The sequence below is a fragment of the Argiope bruennichi genome, chromosome 8 (assembly GCF_947563725.1).
Source record: "Argiope bruennichi chromosome 8, qqArgBrue1.1, whole genome shotgun sequence".
Taxonomy (NCBI): domain Eukaryota; kingdom Metazoa; phylum Arthropoda; class Arachnida; order Araneae; family Araneidae; genus Argiope; species Argiope bruennichi.
Window position 1 is genome coordinate 98,267,303 of NC_079158.1, and position 15,503 is coordinate 98,282,805.

At 28.8% G+C, this 15,503-nt stretch overlaps 1 protein-coding gene across 6 annotated transcripts in view; it reads right to left on the reverse strand.

Annotated features, from left to right (window-relative positions):
• The window catches only part of LOC129981090 (uncharacterized), a 190,917-nt gene that overhangs the window by 69,964 nt on the left and 105,450 nt on the right, over window positions 1-15,503 (reverse strand). For 4 of the 6 annotated variants that reach the window (XM_056091742.1, XM_056091744.1, XM_056091750.1 and 1 more), the window contains one exon: window positions 8,864-8,937. The exons of the other annotated variants lie outside the window; for them this stretch is intronic. The gene's annotated coding sequence lies outside the window, so the exon portion shown is untranslated. The remainder of the gene's footprint in view (window positions 1-8,863; window positions 8,938-15,503) is intronic. 6 annotated transcript variants of the gene reach the window in all.

Below are 15,503 nucleotides of genomic sequence, written 5' to 3' on the forward strand. Positions count from 1 at the left end.
TCTAAAGAAATTGATATTTTTAATCCTTCGATGTTAAGACGAAATGTTTACATGTATTAGATTTTTAATGCAGTATTTACTGTTTTTAAGAGTGACTGCATATTACTAAACACTTTTCAAAATGTTTATTAAAATTTTTAAGATTCACTGCAAACTACTTTTAAGTTTTTAATGTATTTATTAAATCAAAGTGCTTATAGCTTTTTATTCTTTGTTTATTTAGTATTAGTGTTAGGCAATCAACAAATAGAATCTTTTTAATAATGTAGATTTTCTTTTAACAAATAAATAAAGTGATGTGAAGAATTTAGAAGAAAAAAAGTTTTTTATCAACATTGCTGGTGATAAAACCAAACAATAAAAGTACAAAACGCTGACATAAATACATATTCTTAAAACAAAACTGGAATTTTAAGCACGGTTTAATTTTGAATGAATTTTTATAAAATTTATTTTTTTATCATATTCCTTGAGGTAGTTTTTTCTTACAACGCTTTTCACATTTCAAGTTTTTTAAGACTTTAATTCGTTGATTAGTATTATTTTAATTATTCATTATTTTTTTATTATTATTATATTTGATTCTTATTTTATATTATTATTATATTTTTACTACTTATTTTAATTTATTTATTAGTATTACTATCATCATTATATTCTTTAAATATTCTTTTAACTCCATTGTCTTCTGACTCTTAGCACAAAAAAAAAAAAAAAAAAAAAAAAACTTCCATTGATAGAAAATATTTGTTTTAAAAATCATATAATAAAATTAATTCATCCAGTTAGTTAAATTTTTTAGCTATTTTGCGTTCACTTCTGAAAGAATAGACAGACCAAAAGACAGTCAACGCTTTGATTTATTCAAAAATTTGCGAAAAATTCTACAATTAAAAGAATATGACAATTTTCATCCTATTAATTTGTTTGCATTTTTGCCATATTTACAAGCATAGGCATGGGTTGGCAGAATGTAAAATGATTTCGGCAAAAAATTGTGCTATATAAATACAGAGTAATGAACATATACGAGTTTTATCCATTTAATCCTAACAATTTTTTTTTACTTATTATATTTACAATGAGAAAAAGAGACATATAAAAATATAGAAAGAATACAAAGATTATATTTTTCTATATATTTTTTCTTTCTATATCTTGATAGACTAAAATATGAAGAATCCTTAAAACCTTCTTTGACTGTTCGTCTTAGAAGAAACTGCCGAGTTTTCTTTTAGCAGTTGCATTCTAATATTGCACATTGTAATAACAATGTAATGATTTATATATAATGTAAATGTAATAAATGTAGTATTTTTTAGTTTATTACCAAATGCCTTAAAATGTTTAAAACATAGGATATTTTTTTAAACGTCATAAATGTTTTAAGCAGGTATTCTTTCTACAAACTGCGTGTCATAAAAATTCTTATACACAAAATGTAATCAAACCAAATGAATCAAGACCTTAATATTACCATATTACGATGTTTTGGATTAAATATTTGAACTCCCATATAATACTCTCTCTTTTTAATTCTTTAAAGGGCCATTTTTTCTAGCCATATTATGTTAAAATATTTTTTGGCTTGAAATGAGATAAGAAAAGGGATTCATTTTGCTTATTAGATAAATTTAATTTGATTAATTAATTAATTTGGTTAATTAATAATTAAGTAACAAATCAAGACACGTCATTTTGTGTGAGATAAAGAACTGAAGCCTCTAAGTTTCTGTCTTTCTAAAAAAATTTGTCAGAACTGATGCCAATCTACATAAATTCATACAAAGATTGATAAATTTGGTGGGAAGCATATTTCCCACGGCCCTAGAAAGGGTTAAATTGTAATGGTTAATCACATTAAAAATTTTTCCAGGAAGCAGATTTATAACGTTTATTTACAAAGCAACATCTGCTCAGCTTATGCAATCTGATGAAATGAACTTTCACTTTGATTACAGAATGGGATTTTAGCAATGGGGTAGGCACAGACTGCAGGAAAAACCTGAACAATCGCAGAAATCATCAACAGCTGTGGAAAAACGAGGAGACACTTCCCTTCTGATATATCAGATGCAACTTCAGAACTGAGAGGCGGGAAATCCAGAGAATCCAGGTTAAGAGGAAAAGAGTTCCAAAATAAACACTCAGTTTATCAAGGCAGGATATATCAAATTTCTTCGAATGATCTAGTTTACAAGCCATTTATATTCAAACATAATTTCAATATTGATAAGAGGAGGAAAATTACAGACATATATTCAGAATAAATCATCGAATCTTGAGATTTTATATATTTTAAATATAAATGGCACACAACGATAATCAAAAGGAAATAAGCCTTTTCTATTAATAAAAACTAAATATTTGAGTAATCCCTACAAAAATTTTATATTAGGAAATTTTTTAGAGTTCAGTATTTGTGAGGCAAAATTCGAAGCATATAAAGGGAGTTATAAAATTATCGTAATATTTCAATTTGCCACTATTTGTGCAGTAAAGTGTTGGAAAACCGACTAAAAAAACCATTTGACAGCTGATAATTTACGATTAGTAAAAATGGAACGTTACACGATAGAACAACGTGCTAACGCAACATTTGAATTAAATAAAAAGCACAGTTTTTTTCTTTTTAAATTGTTATATTTTTATTGAATTGTAAATTACACAGGATAGGGTTATGTATGGAATAACACACAGGGCAAATAACCACCACGGCTTTGCTGGCACACTCGCACTCTTTTGTCGAAATTTTCCATGACTTTTTGCACAAACGTGGCTGAATTTCGTCGATGCAACATTGAATTTCCGCCTTCAATGCACTTCAATGTTTGTGGGCTTGTCGGCGCAGACCTTTGACTGCAAATATTCCCATAAAAAGAAATCCGATGGTGTTAAATCTCACGATCTAAGAGGGGGGGGGGCAATTCCCAAATTTTCGAACTGTGGCCGCCAGACTTTCATTATTTTTGAAATATTGTTCAACAATGAAAACACGTTGTCCATTTTTACTAACCCTAAACTATCTGCTGTCAAATATTTTTTTCTAATAGGGTTACCAACACTTTACTACACAAATGACAAATTCAATTTTGTGTTAGTTTTGGGACATGTTTTACAACATAAGAAATTTTATATCAAAGATTAGTTATGATATATCAAATTAATTGTTGAAAGCCCTTTTAATGTAAATATCTTATACGAGAAAGGAAAAATAAAAGCATTATTCCAACATAATATTGTTGAACAAAAGAAATTTCTACAAAAATTAGATTATTCTAAGAAATGTTTAAAAAAACAACAACAAAAAAAAAAAACGCGAAAATTTATATTTTTTCGTAAATTTTAAATAATTTTCAACGAATGATACAAAATTTAGTTTCAGCACAATGAGTGGTAATTTAAATACGCATTTACAACATAGAAAATGTAAACCGCCATTTTTAGATAAATTTTAATCTTCGTACACCGTTAAAAACAAACAGTTAAATTTTGAATCAATCTCTAGAAAAATCAAAAACTAGAAGTAGTATTTATGGAAGATTAACAAGGGTAAAATTCAAAGTAACTTTTAGTTAAAGAAGAAAAAAAAATTGTGAGTATAACAAAATAATATTAATTTTAGTTAAATATCCTTTTTTTAAAAAATGTTTTCGCTTCTTTAAATCCCGTTTACAAAACAAATCTTGCCCAATGCTATATTGCTTTTTTGGCGTAATACTGCGCATGCGCAAAAGGAACAGTGTTTAATCAATAAAAAATATTTATTAACAGTTATCACTTATTAAAAATTATTGATATTTAATTAACTGTCAAAAACTTTCACTAAATTCTCCCTTATATACTTCATAGCGTTTATGAACAAAATTTGAATAAATAAATAAATTATTGAGCCGTTTAAGTTTTTATTTGCAATAGGAAAATTGACGTTCCAGTTTTATTTACAAAGATTCTGTATTCTTTTTTCCCCCCTCTTCCCACAAGATTTTAATAAGCAAGACAAAACAACGATGGACACTCAAATAGTTTGAAATAATTATTCATGCAGAGAAAATTTGGGACAAAAACATTAAATCGCGTTTTTAGCAAGGTAAGAACCCCCCCCCCCCTCTCCTTACAGTCTTCATACAGGCAATTAAAACTTTAAACAGTAAACAAAAGTAAACAGAAGTTATCAATTTAAACCATTTTATTCAAAGGAACATTAAAAAAGTATCAAAAGTTGATTTCAAAAGAGGTCAGTAAAAATTCTGAAATTCATAAACATCAGGAGAAATGCGAAGCTGTTATTAAAAATGATTAAAAAGAAACAACCATCTGCAGCGTTTCAAGTGTTTAAACATAGCTACAAATTTGGAAAATGTCAAACAATCAATATAAAAATAAAAAAAAGCAAGAAAAAAGACCCAAAAATAACGCAGGATTCAAGTGTTGACCCGAATAACCATTCATCTAAATGCGCGGGCTACAGGTCATTAACCCAGTTCCTGATTCATTTGCACCAGAAAATTGAAACAAGTTTTCTTCTTCACCTTTTCCGTTTCTTCCAATTCTTCTGATTCATCATAGGAACAAAGGAAGGTAAACATCGATCGCTGAATTTTATTCAGATGTTCATGAACAAGAAGATTCATTACAAATTAGTCAATTGTATTTGACATCTAGTCAACGAATATTATGAGTTTCTCTATTTCCGAGTAGGATTATAATCACCATATCATTCACAGATAATGATTTAGAACTAATATTCAATCATTTATAAAGGATTCAGGAAAATAATACCAAGTAATAAGTGATTGTTAGAAAGTCTGCATTAATATTTGTTAATTATATTTTAATTCAGAAAAATCATTAAATAATTTGCAGGGAATTCAGAAAAACATAAAAAATAATAATATCCTCCGATCGTTAGAATAGTCGTAATAATATAAGTTTATATTGTACGATGGGAAGTCTAACAATGCCAATAATAGGTAAAGGCACCTTATACCATGAGAAAACTCGAAACACAGATACCAAAACACAAAAGCATTTAGAAAGAGAGAATTTGCAGAAATTAATAAAATAATAGCAAACTTTAACTTTCTAATTAAAGAGCAGAACAACACAACAACATTCGAAGTAAAAACAGAGACATCCATTGAGATTCTCTAATCCATAATCAACATTCCACAATCACAATTCCAAAGGTAGAATTAACTTGAATGAGTCACTATAGATCCTTATAGATCGATATAGATTTATTGTCTCCGAGACAGAATATTATACGCTCTATACAGATCGGCGAATTTCGGTATCTAAAGGAGATATCATCAAAATTCTTGTATTTTCGAGAATATATTTTTTTTAGTCAATTATCTAGCATTCATTCAGCATCCATTCAAAAACCTGTAAAACTTTCTTCCTCACTATGACATTAAGTTAGAAAACAATATTACAGATTCGTAAAAGTACATCAAATGAATCGGAACAGTTAGTAAATAATTGACAGTGTAATTGGGAAAGCGGAACCAATAATAACCTATGATCGCTAGAAGGGCAGCATTGATAGTAATTAAAGTTAATAAATTAACAGCGTATTATTAAATCCAACGTAATATTGTTAAATCAAACGAGGTATTGGATTTGGATCAAAGTTTGATACAAATTTACGAGTCGAATAATAAATTCATATTCTGTCATTCATCAGCTTAGCCTGCTATATAGTTAAATTATAGTGTTCGCGAATATAAAATGGTCTTATTAAACAACAAGGAGGGAAGCGAAACTGAATTTAATAAGGTTTTGAGAACCCTTAGGGCGTAATGAAAAATTTAAGAAGTGAGTTTGGAATAAAAGACTGTTAACACACATAATGTTCTAAAAATGACCACAATGAATGTTTGAATGGTTAATGATGGCAATTGAAGCTCTTCTTAGTCAATAATAGTGCCGTTCTTCTTCAAAATAAATGCTATGGATTTTTTATTTTTTTATTTTCAAACAATTTTTTGGTATCAATAAGTTTTCAAATTTCAGTTTTATGAAATAAAAGATTTTTGCAAAAGGACAGGCAATAAGTACAGAATTAGAACACACTTTCTGTAGAAGAACTTCAATCAATACTTGACAGAAATCTATAATTTAGATTTAAATGCCACATATAAAGTTTTAGCCTCATAATTTGTTGTATTTTTACTTTCTCGTATATATAGTATAAAAAAAGTATAGTAATCATTAAAAATTCGAACTTGATGAATATCCACGTTTTAGACTACCACCAGTTCTAAAAACACATTTTTAGAAAATGTATGCCTGCCTATCCATGACAAGGATAATTCAAAAACGAATTGAGCTAGACAGTTGAAATTTGGTATTCTGTCTTTACACCAAATTAGCAGATTTCAATCAAATTCTGAGCAACATCTGTTCAGAGCAATTCCTCTGTTCTGCTGCTCGTATGTAAGTTAACATGACAATTAAAAAAACGAAGATAGCTAGATAGATAAGATTCGGTACACAACATTATCAGGTTCGGTACTTAACATCTATAAAGTAGACAATTGTCAAATTTTGAACCAAATCCAATAACGGGTGGAACTGTCAGTTGGTCTGTATTTTCTGAAACAAGTAAACGCGATAGTTCAAAAATGCATTGACTTATATGTACCAGATTTGGTATGGGATTTTGAGACTGCAAGTGTAGGTTTGTGTCAAATTTTTATTTCAATAGGTTGAGAAAAACGTGTCTAAAACACAAATTCGATTTTTGAATGCTATTAACTCATGACAGGGATTTTTCGCCAAATAACTCGCCAAGGATGACACCATAGATTCTGTAAAAATGTTCAATTCCCGTCAAAAGTTAATATTTCGTAATTATTGTACGCCAATTCGATGTAAGGCATTCTCTGGCATAGAAAATTTCATAGACATAGAAAATTTCAAAAATGACCGTTTTAAACTCGTCTAAAATATGCAGGTTCATTAAAATCTCGAGAGCGCATTTTCTGACAATTCCAATATTTTATTTTCTCTTTGTCTTCTTCTTATACAAGAAAATAAATTAAATTTTTCTCTGGGTTTGAATTCTTCTCACAAAAAGACATTTTTGGTTATTTCTATACCATTTAGATACATTTAAAATTCCAAACCTTCTGCTACTTTTTTTTTGTTTTGAACAATCAATATTTAACGAATTAGAATGCTCAAGCAGCTTTACAAATTTGTTGCCATGGTAATCACTTCCTAGTTCACTTTGTAAACAATAGTAACGAAAGCGACTGGATGTACTAAAGAGGATAGGATTAGTAAGTTAAAATGTTTTTAATTTAAATTTACGCTGAATGGCTTCTTTACTGAAATTTGTTGAAAAATATATTTTGAATTAGTTTTTGTTTTGTTTTGATCAGTGAATGCTTTAGCAAATTAGGCTTCCGAATAGGAATACAAATATATGTTACCAAGGAAACCACTTTCTAACTCCCTAAGTAAACAGTCAGTGATCAAAGAACGAAGATATTTTCAAGGGGGGATTAGTGAGTAAAAGTTAAAACAACTAACAAATCACAGCTTGTTAAGTTCCAGAATCTTAAACAAAGTTTTGATTGCAAAGCAATTAGCATTTCTTTACAGATGCCAATAAAGTTAAAAATATTGGTTAAATTCTAATGAATTTGCACAAATAAGTGAAGTAAAGTCCCTTTTTGAAATTCAACTTTGATGTGAATGAATAACATGTGGATTTCTTTTTAAATGCAAGGAATGCAACATGAATACATAGTCTATTAGCTGTTGATAAATAGTTTTTTCAAATCTTTTAAACCTAACTTTCTTAAATAATCAAATAAACATATAATAATCAATAATATATATATATATATATATATATATATATATATATATATATATATATATATATATATATATATATATATATGCTGATAATAAAAAGGAATGTGCATGTTCAAGTGCCCGTACGTGTAGGCGTTCCACAGGCAAAAATATTTGACTAAGAATTACCAAATTTAGTACATTATATAGATTCTGGAGAATCAGATTGACTACCTTGAAGCGATTTTTCAAAATTTTAAATAGAAAGCTACTTAATTAAAAATTAAGCGAAATTTTGGTGTTTACCAGCGATAATTTCCAAAAATATTGCTGCTCAAAAACGATTATGACATTACCTTGAAATTCAAAACATTATCTTTTCAATGGTACCATTTTTTTCAGAATAATTTTTTCATTTTTAATTAATTTTTTCGGAAATATTTAAAAGCATATTTTAAATATATTTCGTTGTTGAAGCGGAACTCGGAACGTTTTCTTTGTTTCTACTAATTCATCCTTTTTTTTTTTCTGTTAAGTAGATTTTGGTATAAGGCACGCTTTTAATGAAAATTTTAAAACTTTATTGTGTTTATTAAATTTTAATTAAAACTGAGAATCAACTAATGGTGAAATTATTTTAATGGCTCGTTTTTAAAAGTTGTTACTTTTTCTAGTGATATAATTTAACTTATAGAGATATAGACAGAAAATTCGGGAAATGCATAGCACAGCAAACGGAACAATATTAAGTTTTTAAACTTTAAAGTTAAAACATATTTTTCTGAGGAAGCCACTAAAACCAAAGTACAAAAATATTTAATTGAAAGTTTTAGCAATCATCAATCTCAGTAGAGCAACTGTCACCAGAGGCTATCAGTTACAAATAAAAATTAAAAATAACGAACTAACTTTAAAACATAGAAATGGGCACAAGTTCAATCCCTTTAACGGTAAGCAAAAATAAAAACACAATTTTCTTTATTTTAAAGGGAAAAAATGGAACATTTTAAAGATAAGTCAAGTAGATTATGATTTCTGATATGACACTTACTTTTGTTTCAAAATTTAGCAAAAAAAAGGCAGACCCCCAAAAAATCCAGCTAGTCTTTGAGTTTCAATTTTGTTCTGAAAGAAAATGAAAAAAAAATCACTATAAAGGAATAAGATAAGACAAAAATATATATAATGCAGTTGAGAAAATTAAAAATGCTAAATTTTATGCATTCTAAGTTATTTTTGCAATTTAAAAATTAAGCACTAACTGCAAAAGTATTGAAAATGATTCAAATTTCATAGTACATGGTTGAATTTATGAAACAGGGACAGAAGGTAACCTTCAAGAATGGAAAAATATTGGATAAATTAGAGCAAGTACAAGCAGATGATGGGTATACCATTATGTAACCTGATTGCATCCTAGCGAACGGTAAACACTATTGAAATTGACGATGGATTGACTCTCAAGCAACCTGACTGCGTCTGAGCAAATGGTAATAACTATTAAAACTGATGATGGATTAACTCTCAAGCAACCTGACTGCGTCTGAGCAACCGGTAACAACTATTAAAACTGACGATGGATTGACTCTCAAGCAACCTGACTGTGTCTGAGCAAAGGGTAATAACTATTAAAACTGACGATGGATTAACTCTCAAGCAACCTAACTGCGTCTGAGCAAACGGTAAGAAAAAACACTAATGATGGATTGACTCTCAAGTAATCTGACTGTCTCTCAGTAAACGGTAAGAACAATTAAAACTGACAATGGATTGACTCTCAAGCAACCTGACTGCGTCTGAACAAACGGTAAGAACAATTGAAACCGATGATGGATTGACAACAAGCAACCTGACTGCCTATTAGTAAACGGTAAGAACTATTAAAAACCGATGATGGATTGATTCTCAAGCAACCTGACTGCGTCTGAGCAAACGAAAAGAGCTATTAAAACTGATGATGGATTGACTCTCAAGTAATCTGACTGCATTTCAGCAAACGGTAAGAACAATTAAAACTGACAATAGATTGACTCTCAAGCACCCTGATTGAGTCTGAAAATACTGTAAGAACAATTAAAACCGATGATGGATTGACTCTCAAGCAACCTGACTGCGTCTTAGTAAACGGTAAGAACTATTAAAACCGATGATGGATTGACTCTCAAGCAATCTGATTACATCTTAACAAATGGTTAACTCCAGAACTCGTAAATTTCCAAAAAAAAAAAAAAAAAAAAAAAAAAAATGTGCGATGAGATGATTCTAGATTTTTATTTTTCATGCATTAAATGTTTTATGTATTTAGCAATTGTTTTTGTGATTTTTTTTATGTAATTCATAAAAATGATCAGTAACCATAATTTATGAATATCAGTATAAATTGTGAATTTAGTCTGCACAATTTACAAATTACATTAAAGGAAAATCATAATTACCAATTAATGATTATTTTTTAAATTCATTGAGAACTTTAAGGTAAAAAAACCATTTAATATTAAAAAATCATTTCTTTAAAAATTAATAACTCCAATGTTAGCTGCAGTAATATTAGTGATTCTTATTTATTCTAGATTTCTAGAAACTGTTACATATTACCAGAAACGATATGGGTGTTTTTCTTGTGTACAGCCGACCACCCCACCACCAATGAACGAAGCAGTATCGGCAGAGAAACGACGACTAATATTTTAAAATCAACAAAATGGCTGAATTTTAAAACATGTCGTACCTGTCTATTCCACATTTAATTATATCTCCCTCTTGTCCAATATCATCTTAAAACCATTCCTCTATTATGTATGAAGAAGCGGAATCCATTAATAAAGCTAATGACAAGGTTGGTTTTTCGAAGCATGTAATAATTCCATATCCACTTTGGCAAATGAAGTACTTATCGCGAAAACTGTAAAGTGATAAGAAAAAAAAAGGAGTGGCAAAAGGAAGCATGGATTCGTTAATTAAGTGTGAAGTAAAAAGACAGTCATCGTACATCATTCCAAAGATTAAGCAATACTTAATCTTATTTGCAGCACTTCGCTTTCTTCACCGGCAGCGAAACTTTCCGAATCTTCTGAAACGAATTGAAGACCCAAAGGGACGCCATTTTTTTTATCCCTCATCTAATTAGCAGGCATTGGAATAACAGTTGCAACATTCGTCCGAAAAAATGAGATTCGACGTTTCATTTTAAAAAAAGTATTAAATAAATAAATAAATGAATACAAGAAATAAATGAGAAAGGAATGGGGAAAAAAGAGAGAAATAAACAAGTTGGGAATAGGAAGTTGGAAAGATAAAAAGCAGCCCTGGAGATGTTTTTTCTTACTTAAAGATGTCTCGGATACGGTTCAGTTTCTAAAGTGGAACAAACATACATAACTTGTCATCTGCTCCCATTGATTTTTCCAATTAATTAATAAACAGAATGAGGGTATGTTGCCAATTAATTTCAAGATAACTTTTAATTAATGAAACTATTTATCAAAAAGCTTAAACAAGGCAAGGATGCACGGCGCTTGATTTATTAAAATGAAGCTTAAAAGCAGTGAAATACTTTTTAAAATATCAAAACGACAAAGAAAAAAATCAAACATCATATTCACTGCTTTTCCTTTAAACCTTTTAAAGCAAATAAATTAACCTTTATCATTAGCACTTGAAGACTGTTATTAGAAATGCTACCTAAGCATATTAATTTCTTGTTGTATCAAAGAATTAATTATTTAATTCGAAAAATCCAAGCATTATGCATTTTTTACCTATTCTAATATTTATGTTACGACGGTGTATTTTTCGAGGCAATCTTACCATTTTAAGTACGAGTGCTTTGCGTTTGAATATTTGCTATGGATTTCAAAACCTAATAACCAAATTTTAGTTAGAAGGTTCTGAAACTGTTAAATGTCATTTAACTACTGAATAGATTTCAAAAATAATCATGAATCCAAATATAAATGGAATCATCAAATTACACATCGAATTCACTAATGATTATAAATATAAATCTAGTTGCATTGCAACTATTATGCCTTGAATTCAGTAATTATGAATCCAAACCTAATCGAATTACAAGATTATCAATGAATCCATAAATGATGGAGGCATTTGGAATTACCTATACACATTACGAATCAATATTTAAAATCGGTAATCGCCAAAATCTAAGTCAATTACCACAATTATTAACCTTCTAAAGGGCCATTTTGTTAATTAATAGTCACGGTATGCTAATTTTTTTAGAATTGAGGGTGGCTTAAGGAAAAAGAAATCTTTGTCTTAAGAAAAAGTGATTCATTTAAGCTTATTAGATTAATTAAATTAAATTAATTAATTAATTACTTTGGTTAATTAATAATTAAGTAACAAATCAAAATGCATCATTTTGTGTGAGATAAGAAACTGAAGCATTTAAATTCCTGTCTTATTGAAAGATTCGTCAGAATTCAAGCCAAACTATATATAACTTCATACAAAGACTGATGAATTTGGTGGGATACATATTTTCCATGGCCCTAGAAAGGGTTAATTAGAAGTCATAGTTACCATATGTCCTCATAAATTAGATGATTGATTTTTGAAAATCCATATTATCCAGTATATGATTTTCTTTTTTAACAATGAAATTCTATACAATCGAAACTGAAATCCAAGTATTTAAAAGAACCTGCATGCAGATTCTCAGATATGATTTCGTCAAGTAATCCAAACAGAAAGCATAGATACCTACCATAAGTATTGATCGCAACGCGCAAAGATGACGCTTTTGGAACTTCGGATCAAAATATTTGAGACAATCAAATAATTTCGGATATCCAAATTAAATATTTTGATATAACTCTTTTGATATATCAAAAGGGTTATATCAAATCAGTTATATCGACAAAAAAAAAGTTCACCGAATAAGAACGGTTAAAAAAATAAAGCGTTTGATTGTTTCGCTGAACCCAGCATAATTTATTTCATATACATATGATTTTTGATTAAATAACGCGAAATTATCAGATTTAAACAGCATACAGAATTCAGAAGTCCAACAAAAACATAATGATGCTCAGCGGAAACTATAAATATAAGAAAAGATAACTGTAGTCCAATTCTAAATCATACTAATAATATGGTAACTGAAAAACTCAAGAAAAAAAATAGTAAACGAAGATTAAAACAAAGGCAATTACATGGTGCGTGCTTCATTAGATGAAAGACTCACGCAACTGTTGAAATTGGTGTTCTCAAACGGGAAACCCGATACAGCAGATTCGTTTCTCTTTATTCTGATAGTAATTTTAACTTGTCTCTGGTTTCTACTTGATTTTCTTTTGTTTAGTTTACACTTCCTTATAATTTTTTAAACAGCTTTTTGGTCCCTTATAGATTCAATTTTTCTTTTAGATTTCGTTAAACCCATTCAGATCAAATGTTGTGAAGCGTTAACGTTAAAGTGCCCTTGGTTTGAAATAAATTACCTCTACTTGGAAAAGTCAAATATGGCCTGCCTCTGACGAGTTGACGAGTGAGACGTCATAATTGCATATCAGACGATTCTATTTCGATAAGTTAAGGAGTCAACATGATCAATTTTGTTTCATTTCTTAGGAACATATTGTTGAAGACACGCCAATTGTAATGGCCATGGGTACTTTTCTATCAAAAAAGTTAAAAAAAAAAAGATAATAATTGCCGTGGTGAATTTGATACTGATACACTTACCCACTATGTCTATAGATGTAGTATGTTCAAAGATATAATAGCTAAACATTTTCAGACGAATTATGGTAGCTTTTGAATTATGGATCTAGTCAGACAGATATATTATAACCAGACAATGATTAACTCTTATGGTTAAGGAATTACAGGAATTTTCATTAGAAAGTTAATGTCTTTGAGGAAATGTTACTCTGATGTTTCCAAATTTTGTATTATTGCATATATTATATCTATTTGATTAAGTAATGATCTTAAGTAAGCATATAAAATTGTAGTAAGTATTTAATTGTAGTGAATTACTGCTTATATTAATGTAATGGTTGTGTAATGACTTTTGTAATAAATATTTATTTTATTAATTTAATTGATTTATTATATGTATAAATGTTATTATGAAGAATTTGAAAATTATAAATGTTTTATAAGTAAGAGTACATTGTAGTTATTTTAAACTTCTTGTATTGATATGCTTTTAATAACAGAGTTTGTTAACAGTTGATGGACGCGTTTCAAAATTATATGTCTTTTGGTGAAAGTGGGAATAAGATGTTTCAAATGAATGTTTATGAAGCCTGGATCGTGATGCAAATGACGATGGATCTGACTGTCGAGGTTATGTGATACAGTGGGAGCTTTCTTTCCATGGATGTCTGTTCGGTTTCCTGTGCCAGTGAAGTTATATGGTGACGGACATCAGTATTTTTTTTTTCTCCTATTCTATATGTTTTGTAGGACGGAGTTACTTTTGAAATGTATCAATTATAATAAACGGGGAAAAAAATGCTCCAACAAAAAAAAAAAAAAAAAAAAAAAAGGTTTCATATAACCCTACTATTTCCTCGTGACCCATCCCCCGTTTCTACCTCTCAGAAAATAATTGATCTCTCCGAGATCGAATGTCAGTTATCAACTGGTCAGAAGTGCGCTATAAGATATATTGAGATCTGATTAAAGATTTGCAGCAAAAGGTTTGAAAATATTTAAAAAATGCTAATATAAATTATAATACCGCTAAAAACATCTTTATAAAATAAAATCACTTCTTCTGTTCAAGACTTATGTCCGTATACAATGAATCATTAATAAACAAATGTAAAAGAAAAATGACCTGTATAAATTGGAAATTATAACATTTCAAAAATGAAGGTTATTTCATAAAGAGTTAAAATTTTTTTTATAAATATTAAGATCTAAAAAGTTTACTTTTGAAATGAATAAGTGGCACTTTTTAATATGTATAAACATTTCAAAAATATTTTAAAAAAGGAATCCAAAATACATATTCGATTTTTTGGTACCTGTTGCCTTAATAGTAAGTCAGTGATTAATCGCCAAAAAAAAATCACAAAGATCGATATTTCGTGACTATTATTTGTAGCCTGCAATTAATATATAAATATTGGATTTCTTAAGTACACTACGACGCACACAATTTTCATGTGTGGGAATCTGAAAATAAAAATCTGATCTTTCATGAAATTGACGGCGTTGCCCATGGTTCAGAATTTTAAACATGGAGGGGAGATATCACCTTTATTAGAGACTAGCCGCCTTTGGCGACCAGCCGGTTCGCCAGTATTACCGCTCGCTACAATTTTCAATTAAATATTTTAAGTAACTGGTCTCTTAATAGAATCTCAAACAAAACAGTTTTAATCTTCACATTTTGATAGTCATACCAAACTTATACTGTTACTTAGATCGTTTCGTTCAATTTACTATATATATATATTCCTAATTTGTTGTCATGTCCGGTAAAACTTCAACTTTAATTTAAAGTGGAAATGATGAAATTGCAATTAATATGAAGATATTTTTTAATAAAACTAAGCATTTTATTTTATTTATCATCTTTATTGTTAAAACTAAGCGTTTTATTTTATTTATCATCTTTATTGCTAAAACTAAGCGTTTTATTTTATTTCTCATCTTTATTGTTATTTATTTATTATTATTATTATCGAATATGAGTATTGCAAACAGAATCG